Raw genomic sequence first — 21,346 nt, forward strand, 5'->3', positions numbered from 1 at the left:
CCGTTTCCTTGGATGCTTAACTATTACTGTCTGCAGTCCCACACATCCATTCCTCTTTTGTCCCCTACAGAATCAGTAATGCAACTTTTCAGCCTCCCCTTCCACTTACTCAGTGCCTCATCTATCATGAACAGACCCTGCAGGACCTACGGCAGCTGCAGCAAAGGGAGGGAACCAGGAGCTGCTTCAGAGATTCTGGCGTTTTTCTGCAGTCTTGGAAAGAATTATAACCAAATTATAATCAAAGCTTTACTTTGGTTTCCATATGACTTGTACTTGTGATTTCTCTCTTCACCAAAATGCCCATAAGGCACCAGAATACACATAGAATCAAGCCTAACAACATAACTGGCAAATGATCTGTTTGTGAGTTTTTCATACTTTCCTTGGAATTGTCTTCTCTAAAGTGATTAGTGGGAAACTTAGTGCAGAAGCCTAAAACAAAAAGGCAGGCTTTGAGAACATTGCAACCGCAGCAAACAAACAAAAAAACCCAAGCCCAAAACAACAACAAAAAAACCACATTAACAAAAATAATAATCACATGACTATCTGATTAATAGTAGGAAATAAATTCATTTAAATGAGGAGATACAAAAGACAGCTATCACTTCCATGCCTATGACCTTTCTATTTGTAGGAACAATTTCTGCAAATATCAATAGATGATGGCGGTCACAGCTAAATCACTGCCTTAGACTGATGATTTCATGGATGAACCGCAGCTCACAACTCCTGATATTCTGGCATCTTAGCACAGAAGCTCAGTTGTCACCTACTGAAGGCATAACAACCCTCCTTTGTAACTGATTTACATCTCTTCTCTCTTTATGATTATCAGTGACTTAATCACCACCTCCTATTATGTAAAAACTGCAGACACTGTAGCAAAAGAAGCTCTGATCAATATTTCAACCCCACATTTCTTAAACGGTTTGTAAGGAGAAAAGTATACTATTAAGATGAGGAAGAAACAAAAGTACAGAGCAGTGATGGTTGACAAGATATACTAAGTGGAGAAGAAAAACTGCTTTCAATAAGGAAGTCATTAGCAGAATAATTTTGCTAACATTTCACACTATCCTGAAAACAAAAGACGCTGAGTTTCTATACAAAATTAATGCTTTTCAAAAGCATTCAGATAGAGGTGTAAGTTTTTCCTATGGCAACCCATTAATTTATGACACAAGCTCTGTTTACAAGGCAGGTATAACCACAGAGAACTACATGCTAGGATTTCTCCCAGAGGAAACGAAAATTAAGTTGCAGAGTAAACGTCATTGTTGGTTCATTCAACCACACCAGGTAAGTGCTGCTGGTAATTTATGGCCTGTTAGCTACTCGGAGGCAACTCCTCGTTTGCATGCTCTAACTCCTTGTAAAGACAGTAGCTTATTTCTCAGTGAGCACACAGCAAGATATTTCAAATCTTCTGATGTGAAGTTTTTAATGTAAAAGTTACTCTTAAGTAACTAGCACACTGCAAATTCAAAATCCAGTTAGGGGAGCTTTTGTTTGTGCAGCTGTTGAAGAGTATCACAAGTTTTTATGGAGTCTTTCTATATTTTGTGTTTAATAGTGAATAAGCGACTATAAGAACATTTTGATCAATCTTTATGTTAGTGTTATGTAGGGGTTACTGTGTTACTAGTCTTTATGTCAGCGTTATGTAGGGGTTGCTGTGTTACTAGTTTTTATGTTAGCGTTATGTAGGGGTTGCTGTGTTATTCACTGGACCATGTTAGCCTTAGTCTTAATTTTCTAGATTGCAACCAGACCACTTAGGCATTATTGTATATGGGATGAGTTATTTGACAACTTGACAAGGTAGATTAATATCTAGCTAACTTGGCAATGAAACTTACTTTTAAGGTAACCTGAAGTGAACTGCCCTCATTATAATACTAAAAAACACACCCACAGGTCAAGATGACCCTTGCCCAGGTGAAGACCCTTCCCCCGCACAAGCGTAGTAACAGAAGAGAATGACATAACTGATATTATAATTATACGTAAATCACTAACCAATCACTGTAACTGGGCGTGTTATTACCTTATAATTTTTGTGTATAAATGTAACAGTGATCTAGCCATAGGTGTGCTTGATTTGTGGAAATTCCACCTTGCACCGGACACCGCAATAAAGAACGCCTGCTTTCTAAAACTCCAAAATTGAGTCTTAGAGAGTTCTTCATCTGCCGATTTACGGTAACACAGCTGTACCCTGCTGCATCAGAAGCAGCAGAAATCACTGTTTAGCTATCTAAAGAACATTCATTTCCTCAAAGTTTCTGAACATTTAACAGTTTTGCTCGAAGATGACATACCCAATTCTTATGCATGAGCCATTTGAGACTGTTAAGGAGTATATTATGAATATTCATAAGTTGAAACTAATATAGTAACAAAACCATGTAATTTGAAAAATACAAATCTTCTTTAGGACGACCACTTAACATCGTATTTTAATCAAAAACATATTACTTGGTTTGTGATAATTTACCATAGAAGGTTATATATAATTTACTTATGATTTACATTAAATATATGAGTATTTAACCATTCAGAAGCAACAACCTGACATAGAATGAAATCAGGAAAACAAATACCAAACGCTTCACACTTTCCTGGATTTCACTGCCTCATTTACAGATACACAACTGTATATACTTTTCAGTGGAATTCATTCCATTTCAGTAGTAATGTTTCCTATCATATTAGACATTTACAAAATGTCTGCTCAATAACTGTTTTTATTTTAGTGTATGCCTTCTGCTATTTAGCATTGTCCTACCTAAAAACCTAAAATATTGGGTTCACAAACTAATGCATGAATAGAAAACAGGTTAGTATATGTAAAAAAAAAAAATCCAGCTTCCCACTTTGTGACAGTGTGCTCCCCCGCCCAACCTGACCTTTATCTCCTGTAACCCTGCTCAAGCAATAACTGCCAGGGACAGTCATTAATGGATGCTGATGGTGATAGCTTCGTCCATTAACGAAGTGGATTTGGGAGCCAGATAACAACACAAGAGCCCTTGGTTATTGTAAGAAATATGCCCACCTAACCACAGTTATCAGTATGTAAATATGACTATGAGTCAATCATCTTACCCCTGTAAATAGTGAGCAGCCCAAGAGCCCTTTGAGCTCTCCTGCACGGCAGCGGGCTGCACGCCAGGATCTCCCCTTGAGTAGGGACGCCTCTCAAGGTTACTCCTCAAGGCTGAGAGATTCCTTGCAGCAACAGATCCTCGGTAAGTGACTAAAAGCATGCTAAACTTTGAAATCTTAGCTAAGTGATATAAAGGATTGATTGTGCATATATAATCCTTTAGACACAAACCGTCGACCAAGACTGGGGCTAGGATTGGATCCAGCCACACTTAAACTCCTCTCTAAGTTTAGAAAGCAAGGGAGTCCTTTCTGAACCTCATGACTCAACGGGAGGGTCTCCTTGACAGTAATGTCTGACCCTGTCCTCTATGCAAATAATAATCAAAGTGTACCTTCCCATCGAATCTTGTTCACTGTCGCATTTACCATTGAACTTTGTTAATTCACATTTTAACTCACTGTTTTCTATCAATAAAGTATTGTTGCTTCTCTCTTACGAGTGAAGTGTAGTCTCACTCCATCCGTGACACGCTTAGTCAAACAAGGAAAAAAAACCCACACCCTAAAGGACAACTGACTTCTATTATTGTACGCCCTGGTAGTTAAGCTTTTAGTGTGTTCTTTTCTTTCCTCATTCCTTCATACAATTTCTATGTTTGTCTTAAAAATTCAGACACTGCTATGTGCTCTGATAAGTTTTGTGAAGCTTTAGGTCTATTGCTTCAAGTCCCCTAAACTTGTATGTTTTGTATACAGCTTACTTCACATCTTTCCTTGCACATATGCATTCATTTTCCCTTCCCTGCTTCTACATTATACAAGCAAGTTGCAATATATTATGACGATGCAAATTGTTTTGGACAGATTCTTATCACATTTGTCTGTCCTCCCGTATATTAGATCCTCAATCCATTTTAATGTAAAAAGTTCAACAACTTTTAAAAGATCTCTTTCTTGCAAATCTGAGATATTCCATCTACACAAACATCAAAAATTATCTAACAAAGTAAGCAATTGTCAATCTATAGTTGTATTTAGTTACCCAACAGCAGGTGTTGTTTTGTTTTTTCTATATTTTAGATACCTAGTACTTTTCTTAAGTCTAAATGAGCATTAACATCCACAGATAAGTTACTTTCACTCATTTCTCAGTTGGAATCAGAAACTGCCTGAACATAACTCATGCTACGTTTTAGGAAATGAACCCTCATGTTTTAAGCAATAAAACTTGTTATATTGGTAGAATATTTTCATGGAGGCACGTTTCACAGATACCCAAATTAGTTGACTCTCTTGAAGCACAAAAAAGCTATTAAAAGTTTCTTATTGTGGCTTCGCAAGGTACAAATAATGGAAGGAAAAACCTCAAACTAACTATTTCATTGCACATTCACTATCCCAACTGGTTTCTATGTAGAGATCCATACAGTCTGTAGTATTTTGACCTTTAAAAAATGTTAGAAGGAACGGATAGAATTGACAATTTGATGCCATCTTGTGGCTTTTTTAATTTAGCAAATTTAATTTCTGTCTTGTTCCTTTATAACATTTAAATTAGTACAAGATCTTTGCCCAAAAATCTAAAATTTATTAGGTAACTTGCATGCTCCTGCACAGAAGTTGTACAAGTAAAAAGTAACATTTGATTCTGCAAGAAGTATTAGCAACTGCTTGCATATAAAACATAAAGCAGCTTTCAGCTTCACCATCCATGATGGAAGACAATTCAATCAAAGACTGTTCTGTTCATAAAGATGAACGTAGTAAAACCGAAACACTCGGATCTCAAATGAGAAAGAAAATAAATACATGTGGATGGTAAGCTTGTAAAATTATCTTTAAGAACAGACTTCAATTTATCTATTAAATTTAGGGCAGAAGGGACTGTAAGAACACATTTTAATTACCAGCAACTATACTATCATTGCCTGAGTGATTTAAAGTATTGAACCTTTGAAAGTTCTAGTAAAGCCAGTCGAAAACTATGGCAAAATCTAAAACAACTGCATAGATGAAAAACATTATTTTTCTAGAAATTAAATCTTGTATACATCAATGTATGACAAACAGCCAAAACAATGGGATGACTTCAAGAACAGGTATCTGACATCTGGTCCAGATGCACTACTTCAAGCTAGATAGAAACATCTATCTATTTCATATAAATAGCTTGGATTCTGAAATGAAAGGGCTTTGTTCTAAAAATTTGAAGCCCTTAAAAGCCTTGGGGGGCAATCTTCCAAAGAACCAAGCAAAACAATCCAACTGAGTTGCTCTGCCTCTGCAGTCTTCCTAATAATTCTCTGACTTCTGTTCATATCAAGAACATTTTAATAATATTTTAAGTTTAACTAGTGTTCCACATCCTCATTTTATTTACACACGAAGTGGTATAGCTTATTTGCATACTTCTATGCACACAAATCTGCATATGCAGTCCCCTAAGACAGGTATTTAAATAAAAAATTGCAAGCTTTTAACTGCCTTCCTAATTTTAAACTATGCTGTAAAAAAATAGTATTTGATAACAGGATCTTAACTATTGTGCAAATGTTGCTAATATCACAGTCATTTTAACTTCCATTGCTTGCAATATTAATAAAAGGTCATTTCTACTGTTTACATTGTTTCAGCTTCCTTATAGTCTAGGAAAGAGAGTGGGAGTTTAAGCAGAATTAAAGATATTTTTATAAAATTAATTTAAAAGGGGGAAAAGTTTACCATTATTTATCAAAGGCTTCTGATACCAACTGCCTAAGGAAAATAACACCATAGCTTTACTATTTCCTACTTCGACAACTAAAAAACTGATGTGACAAAAGGGGTTAGTAAAAATTATATAAATCATATTTGTTTCAAAATACAAAACTACTCATACTGAAGATCATGTCTTATCAAGCATAGTTTGAAGAAAAATACCAATGGAAGATTGACAATCCTGAAATCCAGTTGCAAGAAAGAAAACTTGATGCCCATCTTCTTACAAAGATAAGGCAAATTTCATTATAGTTTTCAAAATACTGTTAAAGCTAGTACATACAACAAATTTCACAAGTGTAAGGAAATCAGATGTAGACAGTCTCTTCTGAATGAGAACTGCATTACAATGACAGAGGAGAGGGAGAAAGGAGAAGCAAGGGAGGGTGGCAGAAATAAAACTATGCTTTTGTCATCAAGGGACTTAACTGAAATTTAGAAATACTAAGACTTGTTGTTCCACAGCATTCAAATTAAACTTTGTTTACAACTCTGGTCCTTTATTAATCCATTATAGAATCAAAACAGACAAGATTCTGAAACATTGACAGTATAAAACAAAGAACAGGACTGATGGTTTTTTTCAGTAGCAGGTTAGGCCTGGAGATCAGTGTCATTGAAAGACATGAAAAATACTCACTACAATTTCTTGTTTATTACAACCAGGTCAAAAGAAGTTCGGTTTAAACATGGAAAAATAAGACTGAATTAATTGGACTGCTTATAGATAGCTTAGGCAAAATTCTGGTTCTGCAAAGAAAACTGTTCTAGAGCAACACAAATCACAACTGAATCTAAATGAATACTGTAGTGACTAGTGATCAACTAGGGACAAAACCATACAAGTATGCTAAAATAATATTAATAAAAATTATTAGAGATGCTTTTGGAAAGAGTTAATGAAAGCAACAATTACTGAGATGCCCTAAAACTTAAGCATTACGTCCAAAGCTAAGCTTTCAAAACATTCCTGAACAGTCTTCAATGAAGTGTGCTAGAGCTCCTCCCACCTTTATCCTTGCACAAAATATCAGTAAAATTAAGATCTTCATCTTGAATTTAAATCAGTCATGTAATGTCAAACTGTTGCTATTGAAATAGCAGTTCTGAGCTGAAGAGGAATGTTGGTGACAAAGTCAGAATAAACATGTAGGCACTTCCACTTTCCTGGGGATGAACTGTTTTCATCAAAAAACAACTCTTAATCCTGAGAACTCAAGAGGTTTTGTTTTTTGTTTTTCTAAAAAATAAAGGCCTGCCTATAATATACCTACCTATGTTTATTTAAATGACTCATTCCCTTGAAATATGCGAAAAGACAAAAGTAGGTATTCACTAAAACATTATTTTTGCTTAGAATTCTTTCCCTTTGGGTTAATTATCTGAGCCAGCCTCATGCATATTACTTGGCAATCGGCAAGATTTTTGACAAACAGTTTGAGAACAAAAGGATTGTTTCTTCTTTCTCAAAAGTCAGGTGCAAAGGTTTATACACTACTGGTTTTCTGTATACTATAATCAGAACGTGCCACATTGATTCAATAGAACTGGAATTTGCATAATTGTGAATTTACTACAATTTGCTAATGTTTCAGTCTCCAACTTTCAACTTCACCCATTCATGAATCTCTAGTTCCAATACTACCTGTAACCGCAAGTATTAGTCACTCACATGAAGTGTTTTTTCACCAGAAACATCACAGAATATGGGGCTCAAACAATTCATTTGCATAAGAGCACTGCTGACATGCAAACTCTAACCATACATAGTAAAGCACTGTTATTTTTGTATTCAGATCCTGCTTTGGAAATGGTATTCAAAGCAACAGTCATATGTAGATTAAAGAAAATGTTGCTCGGTACAGAGCAACCGGAAGATCCCACTTACACCTGCATTCAGTGAGCAGTAAATTTGCAGAGGAAAAGGCTTAAAAGACCTCAGAAAGGTTCCTTTGCAACTTCTGGAATGACTCATGAAATGCTTTGTGCGAGAAGAATATTTTCAAAAGCTCTGCAGGTGCCTAAAAGAATACAGATGGATCCTTAACTTCTGCGTGAAAATTTTTGCAAAAAAACCCAAACTGAACCAAGACCGAAGCAATTATCTTTATGTGATGCTGTTCAACATCTCAATGCAACAGAAACTGATGAAGCTCTTTCCAGACTCCCCTTGGTTATACCAAAACCCCTGAAGAACAGGGGATGCTGTAATATTAGAATTCTAACACACAGAAAGCTATTAAAGACCTTAGATTTTTTTTGTGATTGCTTGTTCAACAAATAATCCAGCACCACTTTTTCCCAGTTGTACTTCATCCTGATGTGATCTTCTCCTTTCTATTCACTGAAAAAAAGTTTTAATATTCTTCTTCTGTACCTCACCAGCTTTAGCAATCCCAGCACTATGTTTATATATTACATTATGTTACAAGAAAACATAATTATCATGGGTGGTCGTGGCCAGAGATGAACGCAATTTTCCAGGTAATCACCTTGGAAGACTTAAATATCAGGAGAAAATCCTGAAATCCTGAATCCTGTATTCCTTGAGGAGCCAATGCACAAAGTTGAACAGTGGAGTGATAAACTCTTCGTTGTTTGTGTTGCCTAGAAAAGTAACTGCTGAGTTCAAAACCAGCATGAGCTTTTTCAGGATCAAAAGCTTTAGCTGCAGCTATAATAAATGGTAATAACAAGCCAAGAGATAAGAGGGCTTGAGTGATGACAAGCCTCCAGCATAACATCTATTAATGCTCTTTTATCAACAAACTGTCCATTGAGACAGAGTAGATTCACTGGCTTGGGTGCTGGCGATAAAAATATTGACAAAATATTGAGACACAGGAGATATCTGTACAACAGCAGACAAGCAAGTTAGAAACAGAACAGTAATTTACAGCATGAAATTTCTGAGTTTAGTCCAGCATGAAAGTCTTATGATTTCTGGACTTGTATATGCTGCAGTTATCCACACACTTCCCCCAAACTGGGAAGACTGGACATTTTAATCTGCTTACAAGATAACTAGAATACTATCTCTAAACATTTGTCCGGCTCCAGCTGCATAAGTGGACAGGTTTGTTTTCTATTGTCATAATTAAAAAAAAAAAATTGTATCCAAGGATGAAAATTAACCAAAGAAACACCATATTCACAAAAAAACCCCAGATTTTGTCTTGCTCTTACTCTACAGATCTTGTTGCTTTAACTCATTTAAAAACAGACTAAAGGGAAGAAAATATGTTGTGTACCATGACGAAGGGAAGTGAATTAAATCAGGCAGGATGCAAGCAGAGTTTTTTGGTGGATGGTGGTGGGAGGCCAATGGGTGAACAGACTTTTTTGTTTGCTTTTTAACACTGTGGCTAAACACCCTTGATCATTATGGCAGCAAAAGGTATCACCTCTCCATGGCAAGAATGCAAATTCAGTCATTTCCCCCTTTCTCAAATACCTAGTGCAAGCCTTACATTTCTAATTTTTGGAATCAGAAAAGCCTCAGTGAAATGTTTGCCAAACATTATACAAAAACACAGCATTATTCAAGGTTAAAACGCATGGGAACAGCAACAAAAAATTCAGATAAAGGTTTCTGCAATAAAAGCACCGCTAGCTGGGGGGATGGGAAGGCACGTACTCGCACTACTGCTAGCCGAGATTCTGTTCCTCATCTCCTTTCCTCATACGCGACAATATAATGGTCTTTGTCAACAGGTTGATAATATGTTCAGAGGAACTGATCTACACTCAGTTTTTAATCACAAGAAGCTGGAAAATCTCACATAACAATCTGCCCCCAAACACAAAGTTATTGGTCACCTTGTGAATAAACTTTTATTTCACTAGAAGTACTAAATCCGAGAGAAACCAACTATTTTGAACAGACACAGAATACCTTACATTTTCAATGTACAGGCTTGCTATATGGTGCCATATGAAAAAGCACTATTTTGAAAACTATTATGACTGGAGCTGACATTTGATTGCAATGTTTCTTTCTGCCTGGTGATTTCACACACTTGTATCAAGTAAAACAAAAAAGATTTCAGTAGGTTTAACTTCAAAGAAAACACATCTATTACTGGATCAAAATGTTTACATTCAGATTTCAACAAAATAAACAGATCCTTGGAAACATTTTCCCACGTTTTCACTCGGGGCATAGGGGCAATTTTGGATTCAAAGAACATACATACAAACTTCAAGAACCAAACCTATGAAGTTCATAAGCAGTGTATTACTAGTACCTCAATCTTAATGTTAAACTTCAGGAATTACATAGCCTCTAGCTTAGCATGCTTTATATATTTAACACAGTAAAACATCATGGAAAAAAAACTTGTGCTCTTCAGTATCCTCAAATGGCTGCTCCCACCACTAGTAAAAATCATTAACATATTTTTCTCAGTACGATATTCTGAAGTCTGAACATTTCCAAAATTTACAATAATAGCAACCCACTTACACCAGTCACAGGAGCTCTGACAAACTGTCTTCTAGACTACCTAGATCTTTTCCTTGGACTACATTATGTAAAAGTTTCACACACACCGTCATCATTAAACACACAGAATAAAAATGCAATGTTTTTGGTACTGTTATATGACATTTATGGTCCTGTTCTCCAATTCTCTCTCCCCCCAGCTTTCCCAGTGAGATCCACTGCACTACGTACTTTTCATTGTAGAACTCTCATCCCAGAATTCTGTTACAATTAAAATACTATTTTATTTACAATTATGAAGGAGCACTCAAATTAGATCAAAACATGTTTTTATCCCCCCCCCCCCCCCCCCCCCCCGAAAATTTCCCTCCCTAGGTACAGATGTAAACAGACTAAAAAGTTAAAATATTTTGCAGGGATCACTACTACGCAGCACTAAATCACACTACTGTACATCTGTACATGTCAGCAGAAAGAGCCAGGAACCCGCCTGAACCCAAAATTCTTCATTTCCTAGATTAAGCCTTTATACTTAGCCAACAGATTCTAAGCCTTTATACTTAGCCAACAGATTCTAAGATTAAAAAAACCTAATAATCCCCCAACACTACAACAAATTAAAACCTTCTGTTTTGTACCCAAAGAGTGAACAGACAATGTACTGTTCAACTTTCAGTTGTCTTCATTTAAGTGTGTTCTAAAAGTCTGGCTCTTTGACAGAAGTTATACAGCCTTTTGATAGGGCTGTTCTACTTCAAAAAGCAATCACATATGTGAATCAAGCAACAGAACCACAATCTTAATCATCATATAACAGTCACCTGGGACACAAAACTATTTTAGTCACCCATCATAGATTCGTATGTCAAAGACAAACAATAGAAGACTAGATACCATATTTTCATCACAGCGACAATGCTTTCTACTTGTGTGCTTCTTGGCAAATATTTAGGTTGAAAGAATTGCCTTCAAAAATTTTTGCACTAGCATGCATGCAACAGAATTTGTGTATTATTGCTACAACATTACATACCAAATAGATTGTGCAAACTGCTATTGGTATTTGTATCCCGAATAAACGTATCATTCATACCACCCTACTATAGAATATAAAAGCCAATAATGTTATATGCCTATATCAAAAACTGTTATGGCAATAAATCATGCATTAAGTTAAAATACAGGAAGGATTCTGGCTTCATCATACAAGAGGAATTTTTCCATTTGGCCTTCTGCCTCTACTTTCAGCTTCCTTTGGCATTATATCTAAATTCCCCATTATTCTTCTCTCTTTAGTAGAGAAGATTAAATTAAGCCCTTTTCAAAGCACTAAGAAGACGACAGCATTCAACTTTTATTTTTTCATTCTATACACAATCCATACACTAGATAGAAGCTTGGAGATAGTCTATCTATGCATTATGAGATCTGGTTTATAATACGACTGTTCTTTGAAATGGCTAGGGCACAGCTGTATTTTTGCTAGCGCAGAAATGCTGTCCTCTTAAATGAAGGTCAACTGACAAGGTCTCATTCATACAGTCTGGGGTCATTCTATTCAAAGATGAAGACAGGATAAGGGCTGTACAAAAACTCTACAAATTTTAGGATCTTCCTATTATGCTATGACTTTCATACAGTCTTCATCCATGACTGCAGAAAAAATAACCCCGACTAAATGAGCAGACTCAAAAGCGTATTTTAAAACAGGTTTTAAAAGTTTTCAAATGGCTGCCCCTCTCACTCTCTCTATACACCCCCCCGCGTGTACGTATACACACATACATACACATACAAATTCATCTTTAAGAATTTCCCACTGTGAATAAATGTCTAAGATGACAGACTATGCCAGTCAGCACAGACACAGGTGAGGTTCACTGCAACTATTACTTCTGCTACTCACATGTTAGCAAATATCAGTCATCCATAATATGATCCTGTGGATTTCACAGTTTATCCGAAGGAAATCTGCCTTAAGCAGCAAGACCTCTTCAGCTCCCCTTCAGCCCTCACATCTGTCCTGTTACTTCAAATAGTTGTTTTGCCTTTGAAAAGTCTACTGTCAGTGATAAAAAATAAACAAGATTTTTTTTTCCTACAGCAATCTGTTGCAAAGCAAGATCCCCTCACTGGAAAACTGAGCACTTAGGTGGCAGGAAATAAAAATGAATAAGCCACTAAGAGCAGACAATGTTTTGGAAGAGAGTTAGGCTTTCAGTGCCAAGATCTCAATCAGAAAAAAAAACCCAAAGTGTAACAAGAATCCTCTGTTATGACACCCTGGAACTTTCTGTACGTGCTTAGGAGGGCTTCAACAGTCACAAACAGATTCAATTTCATAGAGACTCATCCAATAACTTCCTTGTCTTAATCTGGTGGTGCTCTACTTTTATGAGAAAAGTACCAAAATAAAATAGCAGCGTCACCTTTTGAGAAAGGGCAGCATAGTAATTTTACGTGTAGCTCAAAAGGCTGGTAATAAGTACAAAACCTCACACATTTCTATTTATTCCTGTTCTTCTAAAAAGACATTTTGAAAAAGTATGAAAACCCAACTATTCCAGAGCTTATGCCAGACTACATATTTCTTCCTTATTTCTCAGCTTCTACACTGTCATATTCTTGTGTAAATGAATATATGCCTATTTTGAAGGAAGAGCAAAAACTCTCATCTTCTCAAACAGACATTTTTGTCACTGACTAGTGCCTAGTTTGAAGAAAAACATCTGAAAATTAGATAAAAATAATGACAAGGCACTACCAGTATGAAAGACGTTCTAAAAAACCCCAAACTTATTATTGCCATCAGATCTCAATCAACTGGGATCAGATATTCCAGGTAGCACATTTTCCATTCAAGATGACAGAGGTGCCTTAGATTTAGCGATTTCATTAGCTCAGGGCAGCTTCACAGAAACACAGCTAGTTTACTTCCCAGGCCAGCAAGGCTTCAGAAACAGCACCGCCACACAGCATGGAGCTACTATTTATAAATCTTGCAAGCATCTCATGTATGCCGCAGCACTGTTTCAAGAACAAGGAAGCAATTCTACACAGAGTCATCAGAGCTTATTAGCTCCAGCCACAGGGGACCTGAACCGACTCCACCAGACCATTCAGAGTAGGCTGATGCATCTATTCCCTAATGGTCGACATTCCACAAGGCTTATTAGATTCTGTGCATTATCATGTGAATACACAGATCCAATTTTAATCTGGCATTGGTCCCAACCAACCTGCTAGTGAGACAAGTACAGAGATTCAAGAAACCTGCTCTGACGTTCCCCGCTGCATCCAGCATTTCCCACATTACTGACATATCTCCTTGCCCACTCCCTTCCCCAGCGCACCTCAGATAAGTGAAAGTTAATTACACATAACAAAAAAAACCCCTCTTGTCATTAGACAAACCCAGCATAAAAGTAGACATACTGGTGCATAGTTCCAGACAGTGCTGTGTAAGAGTCAACTGTTAAAAAAAAAAAAAAAAAAGAGGGAGAAAGGAAAACAGAAAAAGAAAAAAAATAGCAAAAAATGAAAGATTTTTTTTCACAGCAAAGAAATCTTCTCCATATGAGGTGACCTAGATTCTCAAAAAAAAAAAAAAAAGGGATTCCCTTTTTGTATTGTATCCAGGCCTCATTAAATTAAGAAGGAATTTTTATTCTATTTTATTGCTTTGCTTGCTTACCTAGAAATGCAATAGAAGTAGAAAAAGACTGTTGACTTTTTTTCACTATTACGCTTCTTACTGACATTAATAGAATTACAGGGCTTTTTATATTTGGCAAAATAAGTAACTCCAAGGAAAACAGTAAAATGGTGATCCAAAGGTGGGGGAGGGGAGAGAAAAGGAAAAAAGAAAGGTCAGGTTTGGTCTCTGAAAAGTTATTTCTTTTCTTCTGCAATGTAAATCATAATACTTGCACATAAATAAAGCACAAATGTGCATTAACCAAAAATTACAGAAAAAGCATTTGTATACGTCTGAATGCTTAGTTATGCAAATCCTTGAGAGGAGAAGACTTAAAAGAATCTGCAATGTGCAACCCATCATCCAAGATCATGAGATTTATGGCAGTTTTAAGAGGATGACAGTTTTTTGTGTGTTTTTAAGAGGTTGGGTTGTTTGGGTTTTTTTAGGTGACAGATGCTCCCTATAAATTTACTCTACATTAGTAAAACGGATCAGTGCTAGAAAGTGTTGCAGATGCTGCTTAAGAGTTACAAGAATATATATCTCTATATTACAGAAAAATATAATATTTAATTTTAGGCCAAATTTTATTAATTCAGCATTATTACATTAAATATATCCAGTATTTTTTTCTGCTAAACACATGCCTCCCTACAGTATGCATTAATGATTCTTAAAATTATGTTTTGAGATGGACAAGATGCAAGAGAGCTGTCTCTGATTTCTTCTTCTGTTAGAAGCCACTAAATTACAGAAACTAAAAAACCTGGAATTTAAATTTGAAACGTAGTTTGGGGTAGCAGAAAAGAATAAAAATTTTCTAGTTCTGAACCAATATTCTCTGTCAATTAACATAATACAAACCGAGCTCTAAGGATTTCCTCTAAATCATGCATTTGAGGACTAGGAGTCCTGGTGACTCTGACTCTACATTAGCAATTTATGTGAAAAAAAATCCTCAGGCTCACAAAATTAATCTAGAATCTTACACTGATTACAGAAGGAATTATGAACGCAGTTATTCAGACAAAAAGCATGATTTACACAGCATAGTTTCCTCTTCCTTGGAAGTCACTAAAGGGATGCTATCATTTAAGTTTAATGAGAATTTCAAAAGTGGAAAGAGAAAGTCTGCAGGACAAACTGGCATCTTAGGGTATGCAAAGTCATTTTGTATGGTAACTTGATTTCTTTGTTCATCAGAAGCATATACAAATGAACATTTACTTCCAAAGGATTTTTGCCACCAAACAGAATTAACTTTAAAATAACCAGAAATCAGTTAAGCACACTACATGATAAAACTCAGCACATATTAAAATCAGCTTTTCATTAATATACACTGACTGGAAACTACTTCAAGTTGAGGGACTCATTAACATGGAACAACATTAGGAAAAAACAAATACATGAAACTGGCTGGCCAAGCTGAATTAGTTCTGTCAAACTAGGTGGTATGCAAGGTGTTCGGAATAATTTTAGTTCTCCCAACACGTCAAAGAAAGGGCGGCAGGGAATTGCTCTTAAAAGGGGACTTACTCTCCATTTTATGATCCAGGTTTTCTGTTGGATATGAACAAATACTGTTTAAAATTTATTACAGGGATAGAACCTCTTGGATCACTGGAGAAAGGATTTTTCAACAGATTTTGTTGTTTTTCCTAGTTTAAGCATCTGTGCTTGAAGAAAAGGCTTCAGGCACTTAAGACACTTGCTAAAGCTTTGTTATTTCTGCTGTAAACGAGGATACCTACAGGATGGAGCTGCAGGAATTAATGTGCTACAGCTACTGAAGAAATGTGACAATGGAAAGAGTCAATACAAGTCTCAACCCCAAGACACATGAAATTCTGACAGCTCTGAAATTCCAGCTCTTCAATTTCACATTATTTACCATTAACTAAACATCTGTGTCACCAGTTTCAACTTCAAAACCAGGAATTTTTGAGGCTGACAAAATGCCTCCATATTCCCGTACAAACCATATAAAAAGGGAAAAAAATTTAGCGAGCAGATGCACAGTTGGAGCTGCTAATCTCTTAATCGGTCTCACAAAAAAAATTTAAAAAAAAAAATCTATGTAGCTTATCCAGCAGTCCAAAGAAAAGTGCTGGGCAGGAGGTCTGCATCCTGGTGATGAACCTGATGGGCCATTGGGAGAGAAGTGCCGGATGCCTCAAGATAGTCTAAGGGAAAAGGGTCTTTCTGTGCCTGTTGCAGGAAGGAATCAGGCAGAGAGAAAGGGCTGCACAGGTGGTAACAGCTGGAACAACGCATTTTTCTCCTTAGGCAAAAGAGCTGGGGGCCTATTAACTCCCATAGGATGCCATCTTCCCGCTTTAAGAGATTTGATATGTAGTATCAGTTCTTCCCCAAAGTCTCACTTTCTGTAAGAATTGAAGTTTTCATTTCAAATTCTCATGCTGGGGGTGTGAGGGTGGGTGTTAGGGGTAAGTCATAAGGTAAGGGGAAAAACAGAAGTCTATTTTCCATAGTTGTTCTTTAAACTGCCTGCAAACGTTTCGTACTACTGCCGGTTGGCCTTCTCTCCCCTGCTGTGCTGATTCAAAGCTTCATAAAGTCCCTGCTCTTCTCAGAATGCAAAAGGAACACTTGTGACAGGTAGAAAATATTACTGCTGGCACTGGATTGTCAGTTCATCAGGGGAGAACCACGCAACCAAAAATACTGCACAATACAAATGAAATTATGTTGTCCATCCCCTGGGAAAAAAAAACTGCATTTAGCACTTGAGATCAGCAATAATTGGATGCGAAGCCTGGGGGAAGACATGAAAAATTGGAATACAGAAAAGAAAGAAGATGTGATAAAGCAAACAACACATTACTGAGGAAAGAAACATGTCTGGACATGTTTCTTCTCAACAGTCCAATATGCAAAATTTGCATAACACACACAACCAGAACAGAAATAAAGTAGACCGAAACCGTTTTGTATTTTGGCTTTTCAAATGAATCTTGAAGCACTCCAAACCTGTGTTCCTCACAGGAAGCTGTGATAGGAGAATGGATTGAATTCCAGTTGGATACCTAGAACGTCAGTTTACTTAATAAAAAAATACAAGCTTTAGAATTATGAAACATCCCCTTGAAATGTTTCCTAAGGCAGATGGAGTAAGAAGCACCCTCCTGACTTGAAAAGATCACTCGGTCTTTTCTCTCCCTCACAACTTTGCAAAGTTAGAGGATGTGCTTATATTCCTTATTGAATGATATAACAATTATCAACTACTCCTTAGCAAACAAAAATATGCATGTTTCAGAATAACTGGAAGCCTTTTCTAGTTCTATCACCATTTCAGATTGATCTGTATTGCTGCATTTCTGTTTTAAATTTAAAGACATTCAAAGATTAATTAAATCACTAAGTTTATGGCTTGGGTGTGATTAGAACAGAGTGCAAAATCTTGACCATTTATTAAAAAATGCAGCAAGCCTAAGCTGGGTTTCACAACTAACTAAGCAATGGTGAAAATCTGCTAGCAAAAATAAGGCAGGCAATACTGACACTTGTGGTCATTTCTAGATTGCTATTTTTTATTCAGTTACAAACATGCTTGTGATAGTTAAGAAACGTGTTGGGATCACAAAGTAGCCAAGCAAATTACAAATATTCTACAACCCTGTCCTCTCCGCTCTAAATGACTTATTGGAGAAGTATTCTTTCTGAAGCAAAGAGAAGAATGGCCACTGGCCATATACATAATAATTCGTAACACAGAAAATTAAAACTAAGCATTTATGACATTCTGTATTAACACATTTCCAGAAGGAAAAAATAAAATTTAAAAGCAAAAATAACCAACCTTGAAAATGTTGCCATTAATCATTTTGAACTGTCACTTGAAAGGTTTTCAACACATTACAGCTGAAATAATACTACATTTTACTATGATAAAATGGAATAAACTTTGCAAAGTATTCCTGGGGTATCCAGAAAGCACAGTCCATATGGGAACATTCAGTTGATATGTCAGCTATGATGTACATGCTTAGTTTAACGTTCATGGGACTGATGGCCACCAGGCAAAAAATTACCACACAGCACACAGCTGACTATCGCAACCACTCTAAATTGATTTGAGAGACTTCTACTAATGTTGTCAAGACAGAACTTTATTTAATGGCTCAACCTTCAGGTCTGATTTCTTCTAAAACCAGTTAGACAAGATTCTGCTGATACCCTTTAAAAATGACATGTAGGAAGTTTTTTTAAGTTTTTTGAAGAAAATATTCCAAACCTACACACCTTTGTTTTGCACAAGTACATTTTGCATAATTCACAGTTGTCACGTGCACTGTTAACCTAAGTAGACATCTTTTCTGACTCCTTGCATCTGCTTCTAGCTTTGCAGAACTCACTGAACAGTCAAGCTTTCACTGGTCACGGTAACTGTATAGTGTTCCTTACACACACGGTGCACATCTTCACATCAGAGTAACTCCTTCTTAGTCTTAATAGATGCCAGCATTTCAAACGCTAACATTGCAGCTTCTAATTTAAGATGTAACCATAGTAACATTACAGAACATACTACTCCTTGGATCAAGAACAAGCAGTCCACTGACCCTTCACGGTGAGATTTAGCTGAAATAAAGCACATTCCAACCTCCAGCCCAGCAAGATTACTCAAACATTCAGGTCATATTTCCAGTACAAAGCAAGCTCTGCCCTCCTGAAATACCCAGAAACATACAGTATCATATAAAAGTAGTAAAGAAGAAAGTGCTATAAAAGAAAAGGAATTTCTTCTTGAAACTTTGACTCTAAATCTACATTAGACACACCCAGATAGAAAGTAGTAGAAAAATCAAAGCTTTTCCTTACTTTTCTGTAAGATGAGCAAAGACCTGCTCATTCTTTAAAAGCAAAGAATGAGTGAACAATAGAAACTGTTCATTAAGATTTAAGAATTCAGTATTCAGTTTGTTCACATGGCAAGATGACAAGTTTTACACGTATCAACAGGCAACAGCTCTGCCTGAACTTTACAAGCTATGCACAATGATATGGGTCATATAATTAAAAGCCAAAGCTGATGTCTGTTTCCTTCTAAATTTACTTTAAAACAGATTCTATTTAGAAAAAATGGCCCTTGGGATTTTTGTACCTTTAATATTTACTAATGAGCATTTACAGAAAAATAAAAACAGTTCTGCCTACCCCAATATGTAAACATACTACATAGAACTCACAAACCTTCAAAGATACACTTCAGGTATAGTGAAGCAGTAGTAAATAAATTAAGTGGAAACATTATGGATTTTAATAACCATTCTGTTGAGATTTAGACTTGCTTCCTGAATACAATGTTATGTGTCTTATCTGAAAATTCAAAAATCAGAGGCAGATTTACATGCTGGTATTTAAAAAAACATTACTTGCTTCTATGTAAATCAACATGGGTAAATTAACTACATGAATATCTCACCTGATTTCCTACTCGTAGCTCAGAATGCAGCAAATTGACAATACTCCTAGCCAAACTCTGTCACATATTTGTATACGTACAGCAAGAGATTATATATAGTTGTCTATATTTTATAGGGTAAGGATAAGAAAGCTTTGTGTGTTTAAGTGGAAAATTCAGTGGACTGAGCACACATGCAACCTGTCAAAGCACTGATTCTCAATTATTCATAGACATCCCAGAACAGTAAGTAGTGCTGAACACAGGTGTCTCCTCTCTCGCTCCACCGCCCTGCTGACCCCCTCCATTTTTTAAATACAAAATTTTTAGACTGGAGGAGAGACAAGTATTTACTGATATGCACATTATATTTATAATTAATATTTAGGGAATATGCTCATGCTCCTAAAATGTCCTCAAATAGGATCATAGGATTTGTGGAAATTGTCATTAGGATAGCAAATGCATACATTAAAAACAAGACTAAATTAATGCAGAAAGTTGGTGTACATAGGTGATTTAGTTAGGAGGATATAAATCTGATTATGTTTCTAGTAAATTATCAGAATATGCATCTAGAATGGCAAAACACACTGACTGCCTGGGGAAGCCTTATTTGCCAGTAAAACCCCCAGATCCTGCTAATCAGAGATACCATATGATAGAGCAATTGTATTTTCTTTATCCTTTGGCTAAAAAAACCAAAACACAACAGTCTAAAGAGCTGGTCATTAACTTTTCAAAATAGAGTGGACACACACAGTGACTAATAAATACTTGGGTAAGTATGCTGGTAGCTTTCTATTTCCTGAGCTATCTATTGGGATATGTTATTTATAACATAGAGTAAATATAATAAGATGCTTCAGCATAGAAGGGTCAGTCATTGAAAGGAGAGAAATGAGAGGACCACAAGTTTCATTAGGACCAGAAAGACAAATTCTATAATATAAGTATGTCTGTTACAGACAAAAGACATTTTAGATCCATCAATAATTGAAATCAAGTGCCCCCGATTCTGCAACACCTGACTTTGACCTTTACCAAGGAAGAAAGCCATTAACAGCAGAAAGGCAGCTTAACAGCGTGTGCTTATACATTAGCATCCTCCAGCTTAATTGACTAACCTAAGATTACAAAAAGCAGCTTTTATAGAGTAAGCATGTGTAAAGGAAGTATGAGCAAAGAAATACATTTTTTCTTTGGCATGAAGGCACAAAAGATTTATACTCGAAGAGAGCCAAATGGGTTAAATCAAGCTTCAGTATTTAAATGCTTTTAATTCCTTTGCACTGCAGAACAGCTTTTGGAATACGGGAATAGAACGTCTAGCATTAAAAATCCCCTAGAGAATCATAAGTTACAGTGTCAAGGAAAAGTGAAAACAATTTGGAAAAAACCCTCAATCATTCATTTAATAATCATACAATTTTTATAGTACTCACCTATCATTGTGCTTAAACTGAGTACATATCATTTATCAAATAGCAGCAAGAACCTGTAAAGCTTTCTGGCTGCCTTTGGATATAGTCAAAATGAATGCAAACAATCACGTGGGATTCAGCCAAGCAATGACGTTAAATTCTGCTCTGTCAGAAGACAGCATCTGTCAAAGCCCACATTTAAACTGCTGCCTGCCTGTGCAGCAGCTGACGAACTACAGAATGGATTTTATAGACCAGAATCCTCGGTTAAAGCAGCTCAAAACCATTTCTATTACTGCCTAGCAACAATGAAGGAAGGAGTAGAGGGAAATCCTATTACTGAAGGCAACTGAACCACTACGCGCTAGCACTCCCTGCTAACATTACCATTAGAAATATGGATACTGAGGAGAAGAAAACACAGCACTGCATCGTCCGACAAGGGAAACACCAGATGTAAAAGCTCCAATACA

The 21,346-nt window shown here is 36.3% G+C and overlaps 1 protein-coding gene across 1 annotated transcript in view; it reads right to left on the reverse strand.

Annotated features, from left to right (window-relative positions):
- CDC73 (cell division cycle 73) overlaps positions 1-21,346 on the reverse strand; it is a 117,551-nt gene that overhangs the window by 21,520 nt on the left and 74,685 nt on the right. The window lies entirely within an intron of this gene.

The sequence above is a fragment of the Pygoscelis adeliae genome, unplaced genomic scaffold (genome assembly GCF_000699105.1).
Source record: "Pygoscelis adeliae isolate BGI_AS28 unplaced genomic scaffold, ASM69910v1 Scaffold402, whole genome shotgun sequence".
Taxonomy (NCBI): domain Eukaryota; kingdom Metazoa; phylum Chordata; class Aves; order Sphenisciformes; family Spheniscidae; genus Pygoscelis; species Pygoscelis adeliae.